Source organism: Chionomys nivalis, chromosome 14 (genome assembly GCF_950005125.1).
Source record: "Chionomys nivalis chromosome 14, mChiNiv1.1, whole genome shotgun sequence".
NCBI classification, from domain to species: domain Eukaryota; kingdom Metazoa; phylum Chordata; class Mammalia; order Rodentia; family Cricetidae; genus Chionomys; species Chionomys nivalis.
Genome location: NC_080099.1, coordinates 59,380,337 through 59,402,285, shown reverse-complemented (window position 1 = coordinate 59,402,285; position 21,949 = coordinate 59,380,337). Strand labels below are relative to the sequence as shown.

General features: G+C 38.5%; 1 protein-coding gene across 1 annotated transcript in view; it reads right to left on the bottom strand.

Moving 5' to 3' along the window:
* Positions 1-21,949, bottom strand: part of Ccdc178 (coiled-coil domain containing 178) — a 328,223-nt gene that overhangs the window by 107,027 nt on the left and 199,247 nt on the right. The window lies entirely within an intron of this gene.

Sequence of the window (21,949 nt, the reverse complement as noted above, 5' to 3'; positions counted from 1 at the left end):
TGAACCTGGGCTCACATGAGTAGATACTTGTGTCTATAGAATTTGGGTGTGGACACTCAGAGAAAACATGAAATAATGGGAGACAGTAGGACTGGTGATGGCCCAGTTTGTGAAGTATTTACCACACAAACAGGAGGCCCCATGTTCCATCCTAAGAATTCCAGTTGAAAGCCAGGCTTGGTGGTGACCAGTTACATTACTAAGGGGGCAGAGACAAGAGGATCTTGGGCCTTATAGCCTAGACTGAGCAGCAGGAATACTAGCTCCAGTGAGAGATTGTATTTCCCATAGAGACAGCTGACCTAAGGTCATTGGAGCTCATAGACTCTGGACCAACACTTTAGGAGTCTGCATTCAAACCATCCTATGCCCTCGGCAAATGTGTGAGAGTTGTGTAGCTTGGTCTCTTTGTGGGGCTCCTAGCAGTGAGATCAGGACCTGTCCCTGGTGTTTAGCTGACTTTTAGGAAATTGCCCTCCCATGCTGGACTACCTTGCCCAGCCTTGATGGAGAGGGAGGAGCTCAGTTCTGACTCAACTTGATGTGATATGCTTTTTTCAAGCCCGCAGGAGGCCTGCCCCTTTCTGAATGAAGACAATATGGGGAGGTGGGAAGATGGGAAACTGGAGAAGAGAGAGTGGATACTGTGGTTGGTATGCAAAATAAATGAAAAAAATATTAATTAAACAAAATAAAAAGCATTAAAAGAAGAAGAAAGAAAGAAAAAAGAAGGAAAGAAGGAAGAAAAGAAGGAAGGAAAGAAAGAAAAGATGAGAGAAAGAAGAGGGAGAGAGAGAGAGAGATGAAGGCAGAGGAAACACATCTGTGGTTGTCTTCTGACCTCTACACATGCACTAACTACGGCATGGGCATTTGCACATACACGCACACACATGGACAAAAAAAAGTAAAATGTAATAAAACCTAAAGAAGTTTGCTTTAGATGCTTTAAAAACTATAATTTACTAACATACTTTAATATTTTCAAATCTAATCATTCTTTTGGTGTGAATCCATCCTGAATTAAAATGCTTTAATATATAACTCACCTTACTGGTAATGTTTGAGACACAGAAAGAGATTAACTATGATGATGAAACTACCAGATATAGAAATAACTAGAGTAAAGTAATTAAAGCATTTCTCTGTGAAAGATACTACCCCATCAAGCCATTGGTTTTGTTGTTAGAAATCATACGTGGTACAAAAATATGAACAGGAAATGTAATTCAGCAGAAAATTGCCTGTACAAATATTTCTGTATTTATACAATAAAGATTTATTGAGGCCAACAGACATATTTCTCATGGAGGCCTGATCTCCCTATTGATCCTAAATGATGAACACCATGTCACAAGTGCTCTCCAGGAAGCAAAAATGACGAACTGAGATCCATCTTCCAAGTCCTTGTACTCATTCTGGTGCAATTATTCAAAATATTGCAAAGTTGTATCTTGTAAACCTACCTAAGTTCACATAGAATTATATTTTCTGAGGAGGACAAAGTTTGTGAATATTTTCATTTGGTGTAGTCACTTTTTAAATGATACTTTTTGATACCTAAACATTCATTAAAATCTAACTCTCGGGTGAGTGGAAGCCCCTGGTAAATGTTCTGCTGTGGTCAAGATAAGGATCATTTTGAGGGTTTTTTGATTGTTTATTTGCATGTCTGATTCATTAAACATAAAAATATTTAAAAAATTACCTTTGAAGTTACATGATTGTGTGTATGTGTACATTCAGTTACATGCATGCAATTGCATGGTTTTGTAGATTAGAGGACAATGTTGATATGAAACCTTGTGGACTGAACATTGGCTTACAATATTAAATAACTCATTCTTTCTCTTGTTTATTTTCTCATTCAGTTATCTACTCAGGACATTTGATTTAGTTACTTGGACTTGATATTATGCCTCAAGGATTTTGCAGTATTGTAGAAAAGTTTTATTAACAAATACACAAATACATAATTAGCTTGCAATATTCTACATGTTTTGTATTTTTTGATTTACATATATATTAAATTTGTCCAAAATAATATTTTTAATACTGTACTTATTGTTATTTATTTGGGCCTCATTATTAAGAATGATTGAAATGATGAACCTTGGGAGTATATCTTGATAAAGAGAAAACTTGTGAATGCATTATAATAGTTTTCATAATTTAATATGTAAGCATTTAGCATGATATGTTATCTAAAATCAGTTCTTAATATTTGATAATTAGGAGATATGACAATTTTCCCCAGTGTTTTATTAAGAAATTAAATATATGAATAAGGAACTGAACAGTAGTTACTTTGTTAGTTTCATGAGTGCTGAGACTATTAACTTGTTCAGTCTAAAGGTATGTTTCTCTGAAAATAAAAACCTTGGTATGTGAACAAGAGCTACAGAGACAGGTTTCACCAACAGAATACAAGAGATGGAACAGAAAACCTCAGGTACTGGAGATATGAGAGATGAAATAGATACATTGGTCAAAGAAAATGCTAAATCTAAAATGTTGCTGACAAAACTTCCAGAAAATTGGGATTCTATGAAAGACTAAACCTAAGAAAACTAGGAAGAGAAAAAAGAGAAGAATCCCATCTCAAAGATGTAGAACATGTTTTCAACCTAATCATAGAAGAAAGACTTTCTAACCTAAAGAAGGAGATGCCTATAAAGGTACAAGAAGCATACAGAACACCAAATAGATTCAACCTAAAAAGAAAGTCCCGTTGCTCTGTAATAACCAAAACACTAGATATACAAAACAAAGAAAAAATACTTAAAAGCTGCAAGGGAAAAGAGTGAGTGCATACACTACCACCACCACCACAAACACCACCACCACCACCAAAATAACAGTAACTAATATTGATTGGTTATTGATATCTCTAAATTACAGTGGAATAAACTACCTAAGGAAAAGATACAGGCTAACAGAATGGATGTGAGAACAGGATCCACCCTTCTGCTGCAAACAAGAAATATACTTCAGTGTCAAAAACAGATATAATAAATGGTTGGAAAAAGATTTTTGAGGCAAATAGACCTATGAAGCAAGCTGTTGTAGCCATTCTAGTATCTAACAAAATAGACTTCAAATTAAAATTAATGAAAAGAGATGGAGGAAAAGGGCATTTCATATTCATCAAAGGAAACATCCAATATGAAAATTTTCAATTCTTAACATCTATTCCCCAGATTTAAGGGTATTCAAGTTCATATAAGAAGTATTATTAAGCTTAAAACACACATCAACCCTTACATATTGGTAGAGGGAGACTTCAATACCCAACTCTCAGCAATGAACAGGTCATCTAAACAGAAATGCTAGAGCTAACAGATGTTATAAACCAAATGGACCTAACAGATATCTACAGATTATTTCACTCAAACACAAAATAATACACCTTCTTCTCAGCACTTCATGGAATTTTATCTAAAACTGACTAAATACTAGGTCATAAAGCGAGTCCTAACAGAAACAAGAAAAGTGAACTAATCCATGCATCCTATTAGACTACCACAGATTAAGACCGGATTTCAACAATAGTAACAACAGAAAGTCTACAACTCATAGAAACGGAACAATTCTCTACTGATTGATAACTGGATCAAGAAAGAAAGGAAAGACTCTCTAGAATTCAATGAAAATGAATACACAACATATCCAACTTACAGATCACAATGAAAATCATGCTGAGAGGAATGTTCATAGCACTAAATGCCTACAAAAATAAATTGGACAGATCTCATATTAGCAACTTAACAGTTCACCTGAAAGGTCTAAAATGAAAATAAGTCATCACACCTAAGAGTAGAAGGAAATAAATAATCAAACAGGGATCAAATCAATGAAACAGAAACAAAAAGAACAATAAAAAGAATTAATAATCTGTCAATAAGAATAAACGGCAGCCTGCAGAAATGGGAAAATATCTTCACCAGTCCCATATCTCACAGAGGACTAATCTCTAAAATATATTAATAACTCAAGAAACTAGACATAAAAAATCCGTATTCCAGGTGCAGGTCTAAACAGAGAATTATCAACAGAAGAATCTCAAATAGCTAAGAGTTCTATGTCCTTAGCCATCAGGGAAATGCAAATCAAAATAACGTTTGAAATTACATGAGAATGGCTAAGAAAAAAACCACGAATGACAGCTTGGATAGAGAGGATGTGGAGCAAGAACACTCCTCCACTGCTGGTGGGAGTGCAAACTTGTACTCTTTGGAAATCAATATGGTGGTTTCTCAGAAAATTGGGAGTGGATCTACCTCAAAACCTAACTATACCATTCTTGGATATATACCCAAAGGATATTCAATAATTCCACAGGACACTTGGTAAACTATGTTCACAGCAGCATTATTCCTAATAGCCAGAACCTGGAAACAACCTAGATACTCCTCAAGCAAAGAAAGATGAAAAGAATATGGTACATTTACACAATGGAGTATTACTCACCTGTTAACACAAATGGCATCAGAAAAATTGAAAGCAAATGAATGGAACTAGAAAACAATGATCCTGAATGAGGTAACCCAGACTCAGAAAGACAAACAAATCACATACTCAGTCATAAGTGGATATTAGCTGTAAAGTAAAGAATGACCATGCTGCAATCCACAGTTTCAGAGAGGCTAGGTAACAAGGATGGCCCATTGTGTGATGGGATGCATGGGTTTCCCTGGGAAAGGGAAATAGAAGCGATCTCCTGGATAGACTTGGGGCCAGCAGGAATGGGAACATGGAGGATTGGTTGAGGGGTGGTGGTGTGTGGAGGTGGAGAGTAATGAAAGAGACATCTTGATGAGGGCATTTTGGGGTCAGGTAGAAATCTGGTACAAGGAAAACTCCATAGATCTATAGGGATGACTCCAGCTAAGACTCCTAGCAATAGTGGATAGGTCGCCTGAACTGGTCATCTGCTCTAATTAGATTGGTAAGTACTCAATTGCCATTAGAGTGCTTTCCTTCAGAGACTAATGGAAACAGACATAGATCCACAGCCAAACACTTGGCTTCAAGAAGATTGTAAGAGTCAGGGGGATCAAGGTCATCACAAGTGAACCCACAGAAACAGCTGACCTGGGTTTATAAAAGCTCACAGACTAGAAGGAAAGTTGGGAGCCTTCATGGGACTAATATAGGCCCTCTACATATGACATTTGGAAGCAGTGTATGTCCCTGACACTTTGATGAGATAAACAACTTAAACAGACATATAACCACCCCCCACAAAAAGAAGTAATCAAGTCTCTCAATCCCCCAAAAGCACAGGACCAGAAAGTTTTACTCATAATTCTATCAGACTTTCAAAGAAATATTAAAGCCAATACTTCTCAAATTAGTCTACAAAACAGCAAGAGAAAGAACATTGCCAAATTCATTTTATGAGTTCACAATCACCCTGATACTCAAACCACACAATGATTCAGCAAAGAAAGCAAATTGCAGAGCAATTTTTCTTATGTATATAGATACAAAAATAACAAAATACTCACAAACCAATTCCAAGAGCACATGAAAAAGATCATCCACGATGATTAAGTAGGTTTCATCCCAGAGATGCAGGAACAGTACAACATATTAAAATCCATCAATATAATCCACCATATAAAAAAAACTAAAGAAAAAAATCATATGATCATCTCATGAGATGACAAAATTCTTTTGACAAAATCCAACACCTTTTCCTGATAAAAGTCTTAGGGAGATTAGAAATACATGGGACATAAATAAGCATAATAAAGGCAATTACAGCAAACCTATAGCTAATATTAAATAAATGGAGGGAAACTCCAAGGAATTCCACTAAAGTAATAAAGAAGACAGGCTGTCCATTCACTCCATATTTATTCAATGCAGTACTTGAAGTTCTAACTAGAACAATAAGACAACTGAAGGAGATCAAGGGGAACAAATTGAAAAGAAATCAATGAGTCATTATTTGTAGATGATATGATAGTATACATCAGCAACCTGAAATCTCTACTAGGGAACTCCTACAGCTGATAAATACCTTTAGCAAAGTGGCTGAATACAAAATTAATTCAAAAATATCTGTAGCTCTTCTAGATTCAGACGACAGACTAAAAAAGAAACCAGGGAAAAAATATCCTTCACAATTGTCCCAAATAATACAAAGTACTCTAACCAAGCAAGTGAAAGACCTATATGACAAAACTTCAAGTCTCTGAAGAAAGGAATTGAAGAAGATATCAGAAGATGAAAAATCTCCCAGGTTCATGATTCAATAGGATTAACATGGTCAAAAAGGCCATCCCACCAAAAGCAGTCTACAGATTCAATTCAATTCCCATCAAAATTCCATCATAGTTTTTAACAGACCTTGAAAGGACAATACTCACCTTTATTTGGAAAAACAAAACCCAGGAGAGCTAAAATAATCCTTTACAAAAAAAGAACCTCTGGAGGTATCACCATCCCTTACTTCAAGTTGTATTACAGAGCTACAGTAATAGAAATGGCATTTGTATTGGCATGCAAACAGACAGGCTGTTCAATGCAATCAAATCAAAGACTCAGAAGTAAATTCATACATACATGGAGACCTGATTTTTGATAAAGAAGCTAGACAAACACAATGAATAAAGAAAGCATTTTCCACAAATACTATTGGTCTAACTGAAGCTCTGCATGTAGAACAATGCAAATAGATCAATATTTACCACCCTACACAAAAGCAAGTCTAGGCAGATCAAAGACCTCAACATAAAGGCAGATACACTGAACCTGATAGAAGAGAAAGTGGGGATAAGCCTTGAATTTATTGGCACAGGAGACAACTTCCCAAACAGACCACCACGCACAGGCACTAAGATTGACGTTAAACGGGACCTGTAAAATTTTTTACAAGGCAAAGGACACCCTCAGTAGGACAAAACATCAGCTGATATCAAAAATATATAAGGAACTAAAGAAACTAGAAATCAACCAACCAAATATTCTAATTCAAAAATGGGGTATGGGTTCTTAACATAAACTTCTCCATAAAAAATGTCAAATGTATAAAAACCACTGAAAGAAATGTTTAACATCATTAGCCATCAGGGAAATACAAAACAAAACTATGTTGAGATTCCATGGTACACCTGTCAAAATGGCTAAAATCAATAACACAATTACTGCTATGAAAGGAAGTCCATGCTGGACACTACCCGAATGGCCATGAATTGGAGGCTGGATAGCCTACGAGTCCTAGGAGAACCAAACGTGACTGGAAAAAAAAGTCAATGAAATGATTCCTCATGATACTATGTTATACTCATAGATCAATGCCTAGCGCAATCTTCATCAGAGAAGCTTCATTGGCTTCTGATGGGTGAAGATGCAGAAACCCACAGTCAAACATTAGAGAGAGCTTAGGGAACCCTGCAGAAGAGGGAAAGGAAGGGTTATAGGAGTCGGGGGTAGAGGAAAAGTACCAGAAACACACAGCCCACAGAATCAATCACAGAATCAGGGCTCAGGGGCTCACAGAGACCGAAGCTACAAACATGGACGCTGTATGACTCTGTGCTAGGTCCTCTGCAAGCACGTTGTGACTGGAAGCTTGGTGGTTTTGTGGGGCTCCTAACAGTGGGAGTGGAGGTATCTCTGACTCTTTTGTTCTGCTCTTGGGACCCTTTTCCTCCTACTGGGTTGCCTTGTCCAGCCTTGATAGGAGGATTTGTGCCTAGTCTCATTGCATCTTGTTATGCTGTGTTCGGTTGATACCCCTGAGAGGCCTGCTCTTTTTTTGAAGGCAGAGAAGGAGTGGATCTGGGGGAGAGGGCAATGGGAGGAGAGGAGAAAGAGGGGAGTGACATCAGGACGTATTGTATGAGAGAAGAATAAATTAAAAACAAAGAAAGCAAGAAATTGGATACTGAGCATTAATAATAGTGAAGCAGCTGACTCTCAGTAGTAATGTAGGTATCCTCACAAGGACATGTGTCCTGAATCTTTACTCTGAGAAAGTATCTGAAACATTATTATTCTCACTTCACAGGTGAGTAAAGCTAAAGCAAAGGTATATCAGATGGGGAAATTTGTAGTTTTGGAAAATGGCCACAATATTATTTCTAGTCAAATATTTTTTTTTTTTTAAATCTTGTCATTGCCGGTAGTGGAGTGTGCCCTTAATCCCAGCCCTGGGGAGGAAGAGGCAGAAGAATATCTGTGAGTTTGAGGCCAGCTTGATCTATAAAGTGAGTTCCAGGACAGCTGTTACACAGAAAAACCATGTCTTAATAAACTAAAAACAAACCAAACCAAACCAACAAAAAAACAAAAGCAAAAAATCAAAACATAGAACTTGTCATTCCATATACAGGTGAATTCTACTCACTCCTCCCATGACTGTTCAATTGTGGTTTATCCAGCTGGTCGCATATGGTAGAGATAATTTTGTGAATTTTCTGCTAGTATATAGAAAGCATACAGTTTTTCTATCATTTTCTTTTGGGACATTTACCCCTGTAATGACTACCATGTTGAAAGGGATCTAGGTCACTGAGGGAGAAGATACGCCAGTGGGTCAGTGAAGAGGCCTGATAACAGCTGTCATTAAATGAATTATCGAGAGACAGATCCAGATCTCAGCCTAAACTTTTCAGCTGATGGTTCGGAAGTGAGACACAGAGACAATCTATTCCCCTTACACCCTGTCCAAATTTCTGAATCATGAACATCATAAACAGATGGCCACATTACACAATGAAGTTTTGAGGAGTGTTATGATCATAACATAAGCACCAATATCTTATGCAAGAGTGCACAGCTTTTAAGTGGAGTACCTGGGTTATGATCCAGACAGATTGGCACCCGATCACACACTCTCATATGCAATGCCCTGTTTCATGAGTCGGCGCTCTTACAAACTTTACTGTGTTGTTCTCACAAAGCCTAATGGCATCCAACAACAAAGACAAATGGCTAAGCTCCATGTTCTCAGTCCACATTTGCCTAGGAATCTGGCACAACACAGCTTATTGACATAGGCAAAGCTGGCTGCTGAGGAAAAGAAGAATTTTGGTCCCTGGGGAGCAGCTCTTCACTGTAGGTCACTATGAGCTTGTTGGTTTTGCATAAACCATCTCTTGTGATATTTTATTTTCATCATTTACAGCTCATGATTTCATTAGGAATGACAAATTCACTGGCAAGAACTAGTTTATGGACTCTTCAAGCTGAAGACTCTAGAATTTGAGATTATGATATAAGAGAGAAATTATATCATTAAGGCCAGTGAAATTCCAACCAGCCACACTCATCCTGGGAAAAGTCTCAATTCACTAAAAGTCTCAATTCACTAAAAAACACTTGATCCAAACTAAAAGATGGCTATGATTAAAATATTTGCATTGTATGCATATATGTAGAAAGTCTACATAGTTGCCTTAAAAGATGTTATGCAATAATCATGCTGTAATGTTCCATCCATATCCTCAGTGATGTTTATTATAAGTACTTGGGTCTGGCTCTCTGGGCAGAGCGAACACGTTCTATCAGTATGTACTCTGTTAGAGTTGCCATCTCCTGACCCACTTCTAAATCAAACTCTCCTGTCCCGATGTAATTATTTGTTGCTGTTTCTTCTGTTATTTACTGATGGTCTGCCATTTGAGCTTTGCTTATTAAGTTTGCTGCAGACTTCTCCTTACTTCCCTCCTGGCACGCTGCTGGGAGTAACTTCTTTGTCTATAGACTCATGTAAACTACACCATAACAACTTTAGCCCCACCTTGCGTCAGAAAAGAATTGACTTCCTTCAGAAAACACTGGAACACAGAAGCTGTATTGTTAGATAGAATTTGTTGACAAATTCTACTCCAACACGCTCACTAGCTTTTCTCTTATCTTTTTGCTCATTCAGTTGCTTGTTCTACAAACCTTTACTAAGTTGATTCTGTGGTCCCAGTCTGTGGCTAATCTAGGGATTAAAAAGATTATGATATGATAGCACTCAGCAGGGTTTCCAGGCTAGGATGAGAAGGGCAGAAGTGCAAACCTGTCTAGGTGATGTATAGTGGAATTGAGATCAAAGTTACACTGTCACATGGGCTGGCACACACTTGACCAAATTTGAGGGTCAAGAGGAAGGTTTTCATGGCCCTTTAGGATTATTAGGTTATTGCTATATAACTTGTTAGCTAGGCTCAAATACACCGTGTTAAATGTTGTACAATCTTTTGGCTTTAAGATATTGTTAATGACATAAGCAAGGAAAGCCACCCACACTGCTCCACCCCCACCCCGTGATGCACAGTGTTGTAACTCAGGTTCAATTGCAAGTATTGAGATTTCAAGGGTGTGTGGCCCCATAGAGCAGCCCAGGGACTACATAGTCTGTTCTAGTTTTGATACTGAATGTTGCCACAGGTGCATGGGTTGAAGACTCTCAAGCTAGCTATTTCAAGAAGTGCTGGAAACTTTAGGAGTTGTGGCCTATGTGAAGGGAACAAGTCATGGGTTTCCTGGATGTATAATGTCTCAGATACTTTCATTTGTTGCTGTTTTCTGGCTGATGTGAAGCAATCGCCTTTCCTCCTTCATACTTCGCCACCATGGTATTCTGCCTCACTACAGTTCAGAAACAACAGAAAAGGCTAAACACAGGTTGAAATTTCTGAACCCGGAAGCCTAAAAAAGTCTTTCCTTCTTTAACTATTTCTCGTTAGGAGCTTGTCAGAGCATTGGGAAAGTGGCTAAACACCATCAATTGTGTACTGTTAAATCCTCCAAACCCTTGGCACTAGATTGGTAATTTGCATATAGAAATAATTTGTCTGAATGGGGTGTTGGGGTTTGGGACTGCATGAGTGTGCATTTGGGTGCATTTGCACATGCATGTGTATGTACACAAAGGATAGGTCAGAGAAAAATTCCCTATATGTTTCTCAGGCATCACTTACCTTCTTTGTTTCATAGTTCTCACTGGCCTGGGACTCACCAAGTAGGGTAGGCTGGTGGGCCAGTAAGCCCCAAGGGATCTGCCTGTCCCTTCCTCCCTAAAGCTGTGGTAACAAGAACACTGGTTTTTAAATATGCTGGTTCTGGGGATTGAAATCAGGTCTTTATGCTTGTGAAGCAAGCATTTTAATGACTGAGCCACCACCCCAGTCTTAGAGTGACATTTTGATGTCATTAAAGTAAGCATGAGAATGAAGACTGATTACACAGAATGTGCAGATATAGACTTCTGAGTAAATGGGTCTAGAGACAGGGGTTCCGGCTCCGAGCTCAGTACAGTGCTCTTTCCGAGGAACATGCATTAGGCTACAGCCATAGTACCCCGGACATGCTCTGTCTCACCAATGCACATGCAGCAGCATAGGGAACACAAATGCTCAAAATATACGCCAGTTCTCTAACAGTGCAGCAGAGCCGGAGGAAATACAGACTCTACCGGATGTGTCACCTACTGTGTGCGCAAAGGCATTATTCCATAGCTGCTACTCAAAATCTATATGCCAATTACTACAGAAAGCAAGAGTTCTCCCCGGCGTTCCAGAGGAGCAAGCCTGTAAGAGTGATATGTGTCGATACCCCGAAGCCTCAGAGGAGCAAATAACTGTTTTAACTCTCCCAGGACCAACTTCCCGTCTGCGCTGCCATGGAAACCAATCTCTTGTCCAACTTGAGTTCTCCGATAATTAGTCTTAAAAAGAACATTCTTGATTTGTAAGTGAACAAATCAGCCCTCTGAACCAAGGTTGGTGTATGCCCAAAGTTTACATGTTTGACAAAATGTTTTATATTCACTCATTTATTTAAAAAATTGCTTAGTGGGAAAACAGTATATTCAGAACCTGAAAGAGATGCTGCCAGAGGAAGCCTGTACTAAGCCAGCTGGTCAGGACCACCTACCCCTGTCCTACTTCAAGTTCAGGTTTTCTCTAACTATGCTACTTCAGCACTTCCTTTAGCTCCCTAACTAGGCTGTAGAAGATCTCCTGCTTTGCTTCCTTAAATGTTGTTAATGGTCTTATCACATTGCCTCCTATAACTGATGTGTGGGTTGCATTTTATGGCTATTTTGCATTAATAATCCTTGTTCCTTGTTCCTTATCATTTTTCATTTCTGTTAATTGTATGTATTTGACCAGGAACAATGGATACCACATGGAAACAGTTGGAAACAGCCATAGTTTCAGAGTCGAAGGAGCTTTCCACCAGACGAGAAATTTGAGGTGATCACAAAGGTGACTTCATTAGAACAGTCTCTGTATGAAGGGCAGAACATATAGCTAAGCAGAGTAGTGCATGAGAGACCAGTTCTGGGCGGTGTGATGAGCAAACTTTGAGGGAAGGGCCAGCTTTTAAGCAGATTTCTGAATACAGTTCACTCATAGGGCTCTGTACATGGTCTCAGCAGGGAATCTTGGTCCAGAAACAGAGCTGTGTATTAAATAGTCAAAATGGCCCATTTAACGTGGGTATGTGTTAAAAAAGAATGGAATGTTTTCCTCTATTTAGGAGAGTTTAAGAACACTTAGGCAAGTATCTCTTACACTATGTTTTTGTTGAGAGACATCTTATGTATCCTAGGCTTGCTTTGAACTCACTATGGGGTCAAGGCTGAAGTAAACTTCTGATTCACACCTCCCAGGGGCTGGGTTTACAGCTGTGAAATTTCATGGCCAGTTTTATGTGGTGCTGTGGGTTCAACTGGGGGTTTCCTGCATGCTAGACACAAGTTTTACCAGTGGAACCATATACCCAGCTTAAATTAGGTATTAAAGTTCTCTTTGATCAATTTTTCTATAATAATAGATGTTCCCTTTGAGCTGATTACAGAAACAAGTCAGGGATCAAACAGGAACAGCAAGAGGGAAACTGGTGTCACCTAAGCACACTCCCAATCAAATATCACAAATTAAATCATATGACTTAAGTTTTTATATACAAAGTGTGTGGCATCTTATAAACGATTTTGAAATAACATTAGTTTCCCTAAATTATTTGTTATTGCTAACTAAGCTTTAATTTTTAATCTGAGTATTTTTGTTTTTAAGAATATTTTCTTATGGTATGATTTAAAATTCTTAAACAGAGACCCATGCATATCTTTTTTGTAAAGTATTCTCATGCATTATTTCTATTTAGTTATACCCCAGTTTGTTGATACATTAAATATATTTTTCGAGTGTGTTACTTTTTCATGAAAGGCCTAACAGCCAACTCTTCCTCCCAAGCAACTCCTGCTTAGAATGGTTTAAGATTTAGAAGGGCTTCCTATTTACTCACATTTTAATGATGTACATTTCTACTTCACTGGTGGCAGAGGCTGATCAGTCATGGAAAGGTCAGTTAACACTAAATAGACCCTTTCTTGATGTAATTACAAAGAATAATATCTTTGTGCTGATGGCACTGCACACCAAGTGGGTGATGCAGAGAATTAATGTGCTGCCTTGTTGGCCCATGGGATGCACATTCTGATACAATAACCACAACTTACTCTAATTACACCGCTTTAAAAGGTCATCAGCAAAAGGAGTTAAGGAATTATAACTAACTCTATCATAAAGGAACACTGCATTGAACAAATGAAGAAACTGTAAAAGCAGACCTAGAACCTTCATTACAAACCAGAGAGGAATAAATCTAAAAGAATAAGGAGAAAGGATATGGATATGTGTGTTCAGAAATTCAGAAAGCTGAAATGTTTACAGATGTGATTTTTTTTTTGTCATATGTTATTGATGAGGTTGGGTAACCTGATCTCATGGTGTATTTGTGGGTAAGGCTTAATTTTGAATTTTTTTCATTGTCATATCCATACTCATATTATGCCAGATTAAATATAAAATCCCTTTGCTATAAAAATAATACGTTCTAATTAGATGTCATACATGACCACAAAGTGGTACACGACACAAGCACTGCCACTTTTACCTTCAAGCTAGTTTTACCACATGGTATAATCACTTCAAGAACAAGAACTGACAACAGCAAGAAGAAAAAAAAAATCTTCTTACATTGATGATGTGGAAACGGAGAACAAGAGGGTCAATTTCTTGTCCTAGCTCATCCATGAATAATACAGCATCTAGATGAGTTTCCAGTCTAGTTTGAGTTACAACCCTCCTGAGTCTAAACCGATGATTATTTGAATGTACTTACTTCTGAACACCCTTTAAAAATACAACAGTTAAAAAAAACAAAACACTAGGTATACTTATGGAAAATGGTTCTTTAAATTTAGGCATTTCTTCCTGTCTTTTCCAGGGATCACAGAACACAAAGAGAGGTCACAATGCAAGATGTTCCCAGTCTGATAAAAGTCCACCACTCATACCTTCCTCTGTTGATACTCTTAGCTCAGCAGTCTCCCTCCTTGGGGGGAACCCCCTCATTGAGAAAGAAAAGATCACATGTATTTGTATCCACTTAACATTTTTGCTCAACACTTTGGGTCACTCTTAAAAACTTGCACTACATCTCAAGTATAAGTAGTATTCAAAATACCAGAAGCAGCTCTTATCTTGAGATGTCTCTACTGCTCAAACCAACTTAATCTCAATATGAAAAAAAAAAAATGAGCAAACCTTGGTTCTGCGGTCAAATCTATCCCATGCCTGCTTCTTAAATTCACTTGACTGGAAAACAACCATGCCAGTTCATTTGCGTGTAATTACATATTGCACATGGCTACCTTACCTCTACAGTTGCAGTGTACCTGTAGAGATGGAATGGTCTTCAAAGTCTAACATAGGTGCTTTCTGTTTTTTTTTTTTTTTCCAGATGAAGTTGGCCAGCCTCTTCTCTAGACCTTTAACTACTGTACCAGTATGCTTCACAATGAAGGTGCAATTTATGTCTTACACTCAAGGTATATTGGAACTGTAGTTGGATCTGTGTGTGAAAGACCACTACTTCAAGGCATTTTCTTATGCTTTTTTGGCAGTGACAAATACTAAAAGGGACAGTGATAATAAGTCAATAAATACTTCAAAATTTCCCCCCCCTTAATATATGGAAGTTTTTAAATTACTTTAAAAATGGATTTAATAATTTTTCAGAGAGCTGTCAGACGCATTAAGATACCATTGATAGAGCTCACATATGTACACTTACCCAGATCTCGTTTGCTTAGGTGTATTTCATAGAAGGAAGACTAGAGGTTTGCTCATGTTTTGAATATGCAGCTTCTATTATGAGAGTTCAGGATGGACTTTATCTTGCCAAGCAGAATTCAAACTTTTTCAGGTAATCGCCAGAATGGCTAAGTAAAATCAGATGGTCCTAGCAACTTACACTGCACAGCAGGTGGAAGAAATGGCACAGGCATGCACCCCAGTGATGCCATGTGACCTTGAAATACATGTGACCATTTAGCAGAGAACAAGGGGTGAAAATGTGTAGTGAGGAGCTGTGGGCTGCGTTCTACTGCCCAGCTCCTGGCCACCGGCTAGCTTTACCAGAAATAATTACATGGAAACTGTTTTCTTTTAAACACTGCCTGGCCCATTAGTTCCAGCCTCTTATTGGCTAGCTCTTACATATTGATCTAACCCATTTCTAATAATCTGTGTAGCACCACGAGCTGGCTTACCAGGAAAGATCTTAACCTGCGTCTGTCTGGAGTGGGAGAATCATGGCGACTGCCTGACTCAGCTTCTTTCTCCCAGCATTCTGTTCTGTCTACTCCACCTACCTAACTTTCTGTCCTATCAAAGGCCAAGCCAGTTTCTTTATTAATTAACCAATGAAAGCAACAGACAGAAAGATGACCCTCCTCCATCATTTCTCCTTTTTCTGTTTAAACAAAAAGGAAGGCTTTCATTTTTAACATAGTACAATTACATATAGCAAAACAGTTATAAAGCAAGAATTACAGTTACAATATTTATATCTATTTTTTCTTGTATCATAACTAAAGAAAACTATAACTATCTATCCATTCTTATATGATATCGTCTACACAACTTAGTATGTAGGGAAAGGATAATGGATGATTTAAAGGACACTGGAATTAAGAATTGAAGAAGCTGAAATAAATTACAATGCAATATTTTGGGTATATAGGCTGATTTGATCAGTATTTCCCTTCTCACATGGTTAAGTGGATAGACGGTACATTTAAATGTATATAACTTTAACACACGGTAAATCAGACATCAAACAACTCAAGAAATACATGTCTATAAGGCAATGTTCCCCAGAACCAAATGCACTGGACAGCATTGGAATACATGAACAGCAAAGGAAACCAAAGTCAATATCACCATAATGAGTTGCCAAATTTATGGTTTTTTATTTTTTAACCAGATCTTGTTCTTTTCTCAAGTTTGTGCTTGTGCTGTTTCTTGCTTTATTTCCCCATCTGACCTTAGATCCTCCTTAGCCTGAGTGCCCAGTCTTCCTCCTTCAAGTACTGTCTTCCTACCTCACCAAATTCAAACCTCTGTGCTTTTCTGGCTTTCCTCCTCCTCACATTGTCACTTGGAAACAAATGTATTCAAGAACACAAACCAGGAAACATTTAATAACCTCTTTTTTCCTCCCCCAAATAAAATATGGTTGCCTCATGAAAAGTCACACAGTGAGAGGAGGATGCTTGGCTAGAGGGTTACACAATTGCCTTGTTTTTCATCCTGGCCAGATACTAATTAAGATAATTGTGATGGCGAGTTCACATGTGCAAACTTCACTCTGCCTGGAAATGTTAGAATCACAGAGACACTCTATACTTCTGTGTCAACCTGAAGTGGCATAAACGACCGGCAACTAGAATTAACCAGGCTAGCTTTAATATAAAATATTCAGCTTTAATAAGGGTAAGAAAAAGGGGGACTTACAAAGCCAGAGTTCCCGAGAAGCACAGGAAAAACAAAAAGAGGGTGGGGAGCACACCCGCAAGATTTATAAGTAAATATTGGCCTAAGGGGAACACGCCCTACAAACAAGATGATTGGCTGGGGCTTCCCAGTCATCAACCTAATATTTCAGCCTGGGAAAGAAGAATAACAAGATCAAAGACAATTGGCAAAGTAAGCAAAGTTAAATTCATGACATGCATATTTACCATGACATGCGCATTTACCTTCTTAAATATAGAACAATGAAAATAGTATTTTATATTTTAAGTTTATTGAAAATGTTAAAAGAAGTAGAGACAAAAAATACAACAAACTGGTTCCTTTATAGGCTGGGACATAAAAACAAACTATGTTGTGTTTAGTGATGTTTGTTTTGGGGAAGCAATTATTAATGAACTTATGGCAGATGCAAATGTATTGTCATGTGGCAAACACATAAGTGTGCTAAAGAGAAAGATGTGGACTGAGCACTTAGTCGATAAGTGCTTTTTGTGTAAACGGAAGGACCCAAGTCCAATTCCATTGATTTACATTTTCATTCATGGGAAAAACAAACAACAAAAATCACAGAGAGATGGCTTATTCCTTGTAAGCAGTAGGAAGGCAGAGAAAGAACTCCTGGGTTTACTGAACAATCACTTTAACTGAACTAGTCACTCCAGGTTCAATGAAAGATTGGCAGAGAGAGAGAGAGAGAGAGAGAGAGAGAGAGAGAGAGAGAGAGAGAGAAGAGAAGAGAAGAGAAGAGAAGAGAGAGAAGAGTGATTGAGTTATTGAAATTACTGATAATAGTCTCTGGTTTCCACAGACACATACACATATATGCATACTCACCCGCAGGTATGTACACACTCAAGAATGTCTCTGTACACACATGCACACAAGTGATAAACATTTCAACTCTTCTCACAGAAAAGGAAATGGAAAGAGAACAGCGTGTGCTTCCAGCTCACATCAGGCCCTTCCCTGCACTGCTGTTTTATTGCAGTTATTAACCTTGTTCTAATTCCCCACCTCTTTGAATGGTTTTTGCCATGTTAACATTGTGCCCTTACATGCAATGCGTAGTAGAGTCAGTAAGCATCATTCTAGTTACTAGAAGAGTGAAACCGTGTAATCCTCATGCCCTCTTGAGCAAAGAGGCGCCTGTACAAAGGAAACAGGTGCACTGAACACGAATCACTTGGTTTTTAAAGTGTCCACCTCGGCCAAGTGTTCTCAGACGAGTGAGATTTTTCAGCGGATTATATGGGACTGGCATTTTGTGTGAGATATGTTTTTTGAGCTATTTAGAGAAGCCTTCAAGATTCATGTTTACAGCCTAAAAACATAGGAATTTATCCATTTACAATTTGACTGAGAGAAATAATAAAGTTTCCAGGTCTTTAAACTCTAGTTTGCGGAAGCATTTTACTGTGTAATCTCTCTGTGCTGCACCCCAGTGTACGTGCAGATTTTCCTTGGAACACTAACAGAAATCTAAACCACCTGCTCGGCTGCATTCACGCACTGTGCTAAGCTCCTACCCACAACCCAGAGATTAACGTTCTAAAAAAGGAGTAAGGGAGTTCCATGTGAAATGAGTGGAGGTGATTTTTTTTTAATTGGAGTGTCTTCTCAGTCACAGACACATGTTTAAACCCGTCAGGAAAGTGGAAATTGCAAAACGTAAATCAAAAGCGTACTGTGGGTGACCTCATCCAAAATATTTTGGAGCGCAGAAACCATACATTTTGTGCATATTTGGATGGTCTGCAAAAAGGAAGCTGCTGTCTTCTTCTATGGCACTCTCCCCTCCAGCTATCACTCTCCCTCTTCCTAGGAGCAGAGTAGGGGAGCCCAGTTCCTAGGGTTCACTCTTTCTTCAGCCCCATCTCATCAGGAACAGTTCCATACATCAGTCACATGCAGCTGATGCCATGCCCATGACATATCCCCTTTAGAGTTACTTTCAGTTCTTCCAGGAAAGGAAGAAAAGGACTATCTTCAGGCATGAAAGGCACTGTCAAATCCAGAGATGTTAGGTGTCATCCCACATGTACCTTTTAGTGCTCTCAGAGCAAAGGCTGGCCCAGAAGGGTAGCACTCAGGTGCAAATCCATCGCATGCCATCAGATACGGACAGTTGGAACCATCCTACAGTAGAGACTTGTGAGCTTAACTCTGACTCCTCATTCTCACTAGTGCTATGTTGTGTGCCTCACCTATTCTCCAGTCGTCTGCTTTCCAATGGTTCTCCCAGAAGAAACATGTATTTGTCATTTTTTACTGACACCTACTGGAGTCTCAGGCCCCAACGCCTATGCATATGGGACAACACAGTTAAGTTAAAGGCTACAGGATATCTTGACTTATTTGGTCCTATCTAATAATATGAATTCTTAAAAGTGAATTCTCTTCTTGGAGGAAAGTTAAGGAGATGTGAAAGAAAAACCTGTGGAAATCTGAACTGGGAGACAGAGCTGAGAGCCATGGATGATCAACTTGTCCCTAGCTAATGTCTTTGAAGATGGAGGAAGTGACCCGTAAGCCAAAGAATGCAGACAGATTCTTATCTAGACAGTGGACATGGTCCTCAACACTGTGCTGGAAGAAAAACTGACATCTGGTTCCAGTGACTACAGAATCCCAATTCTAACAACCATCTAGGTGAGCAGAGAAATAGGTTACCTTGAGTTTCCAGGTGGGAACAACTTCTCAATTGTTTGGTTTTAACACGGGGAGGCCCATGTCTGCTTTCTGATCTAGAGTCATGAGAGAACTTCATGTTTTAAGCTTCTATATTTGTGGCAGCGTAAAAAGTTGCAATAAAAACAACTAATGTGGTGAAGACTCAGTTAATGCAATAGGTTCTAGAGATGAACTATTCAATAAGATACTGCGTAGAGTTTAATGCTCTGTGCATATGTACACCATATACGGAGCTAGCAACTCAATGACATATACACATTGAAGTCTTGCCCAGGGACATGCATGCCAAGCCCAGGGGTTCCCTCTTTTTATGCCCACTGTAGTTCATGGGAATAAAACTGATATAGTCCTATGCTAAAGCTTTGCTGTATAAGGATATGATGGAACAGATATTTTATTAACATTTAAGAATGTTACACACGTACATGTGAGCACATTGCTGGTGTCATCAGATATTCAAATCTGGTTAAATGTATGTAATACAAGGGCATCTACCTTGTCAATATACCTTAAAATGCATAGGTGAAAAGAGTGTTCGAGAACTCTCAATTTGGCATTGGGGTGGAAGTTCAGTTGGTGAACTGCTAGCCTTGCATAAAAGAACCTGAGTTCAAAGAACACCAGGCATGGTGGCACCCACTTGTCATCTCTCTGCTGGGAAGGCAGAGACAAGATCCTTGGGCTTTCTAGACAGCCAGCCTAGCCTACTTGGTGAGACCCAGGTCAGCAAGTGACTACGGTTTAAATAAATAAGGAAGAAAGAAACAATAAAACCAAGTTGGACATTGCTTGAGAAACCGCATCTGATTATGTCCTTTACCCTCTACATACATGCAGCCACAACACATACAAGCTCTGGCACACACAGGAGCATACATGTACATTTACACACAGAAACAAACTTCATTGTACTCCTTCAAATCCAACATATTCACAAACACATTTTGTAAATATATTTATACATTCTATGTATAAATCTTACCAATATATATCATAGTTAAGATGATTATACTTGGTAAAGCTTCTTTAATAAATGATCCTAACAGATTTTTTTTCTTCATTAAAATCTCTATTAAGCAAAAGATCTTCTTTTGTTCCAGTTAGAGATTATTACAGAATCTACAACTAATCAAGATGCAGAGAAGAACAGACTATGAGGTGCCCATCCTCAGCTGATATCTACAATACAACCCCTATATGTAAGGTTCAGAGACATAGTAGAAGAGGGGGCAGAAATATCACAAGAGCCAGAGGACCAGAAAGTTTGATGCAAGGCTGTCATCTACTTTGACAGGGAAGCTGTACTCATGAAATCTCAACAGTGTGGTTTCCTAAAGGGCTTTTCTAATGTCAACACCAGTTAACATGACAATACCAATGGAGGAACTCTCACTAGATGAAGAGTTATTTGCAACTAATGGCTTCTGAGAGGGAGAACCAATCTTCTCTAAAGGTAAGCTGACTGACAGGTTATTAAATTCCATGTGGAATATACATACAAATATACATACAAGTAACACTGATCTACACAGCATGTTCTTATGCTTACTTTTTTTTTACGTTAAACTGATCCTTGAAAGGTATCACGAACGTATTTTGAATTTCACTAAGGTTTATTTGTATTTATGGAAATTATGTATTGATTCTTTTAATGTTAATGTAAGTTTATCAATGTTTTGAAGTTAGAAACTGTTTTCATTTTGGGTGATTCAAGCAGTCGCTTACCCACCTTTTGTTTTATTTTTCTAAACAAGGTTTCTCTGTGTAACCCTGCTTATCCTGGAACTAGCTCTGTAGAGCAGGCTGGCTTTGAACTCGCAGAGATCTGCCTGCCTCTGCCTCCTGAGTACTGGCATTAAAGGCGTGCGCCACCACCACCCAGCGGCTGCTTACCCAAATTTACTTATCATTAATTACCTTCTCACATTCCCTTCTCCATGAATGGCAGAAAGGTTATCCATTAGTTCAGTGTAATTAAAGCATTGCAGTAAGGAATGGCAAGACAAACAGACCTTTTATGTGTTTCTGCGCTCGTGCTATCCTCTCTTATAATGATAAACTCTGGCCTCATGGACTAACATGGGAGTTAAGAAGATAAAATGGTGGAGTGGAAATGGACTTGTACTCAAAACAAGGGCTGATGGAAAGTTCAAATGGTCCGTTTTTGTCATATTGTTGATTAAAGTGTTACTTGATAAAATGCTAAAATGTGCTGTAAACTGAGATGGTGTGTTCTCTTCCTGACTTCCCAGACCCAAATAATCACACAGAAACTTTATTAATTACAGCACTGCTAGGCATATTAGCTCCGGCTTCTTATTAAAGAAATTAGTTCATATCTATTAATCTGTGTATCTCTGTGAGGCTGTAGCCTACTGGAAAGGTTCCGGCGGCATCTTTCTCCTTTGGCAGCTATGTGT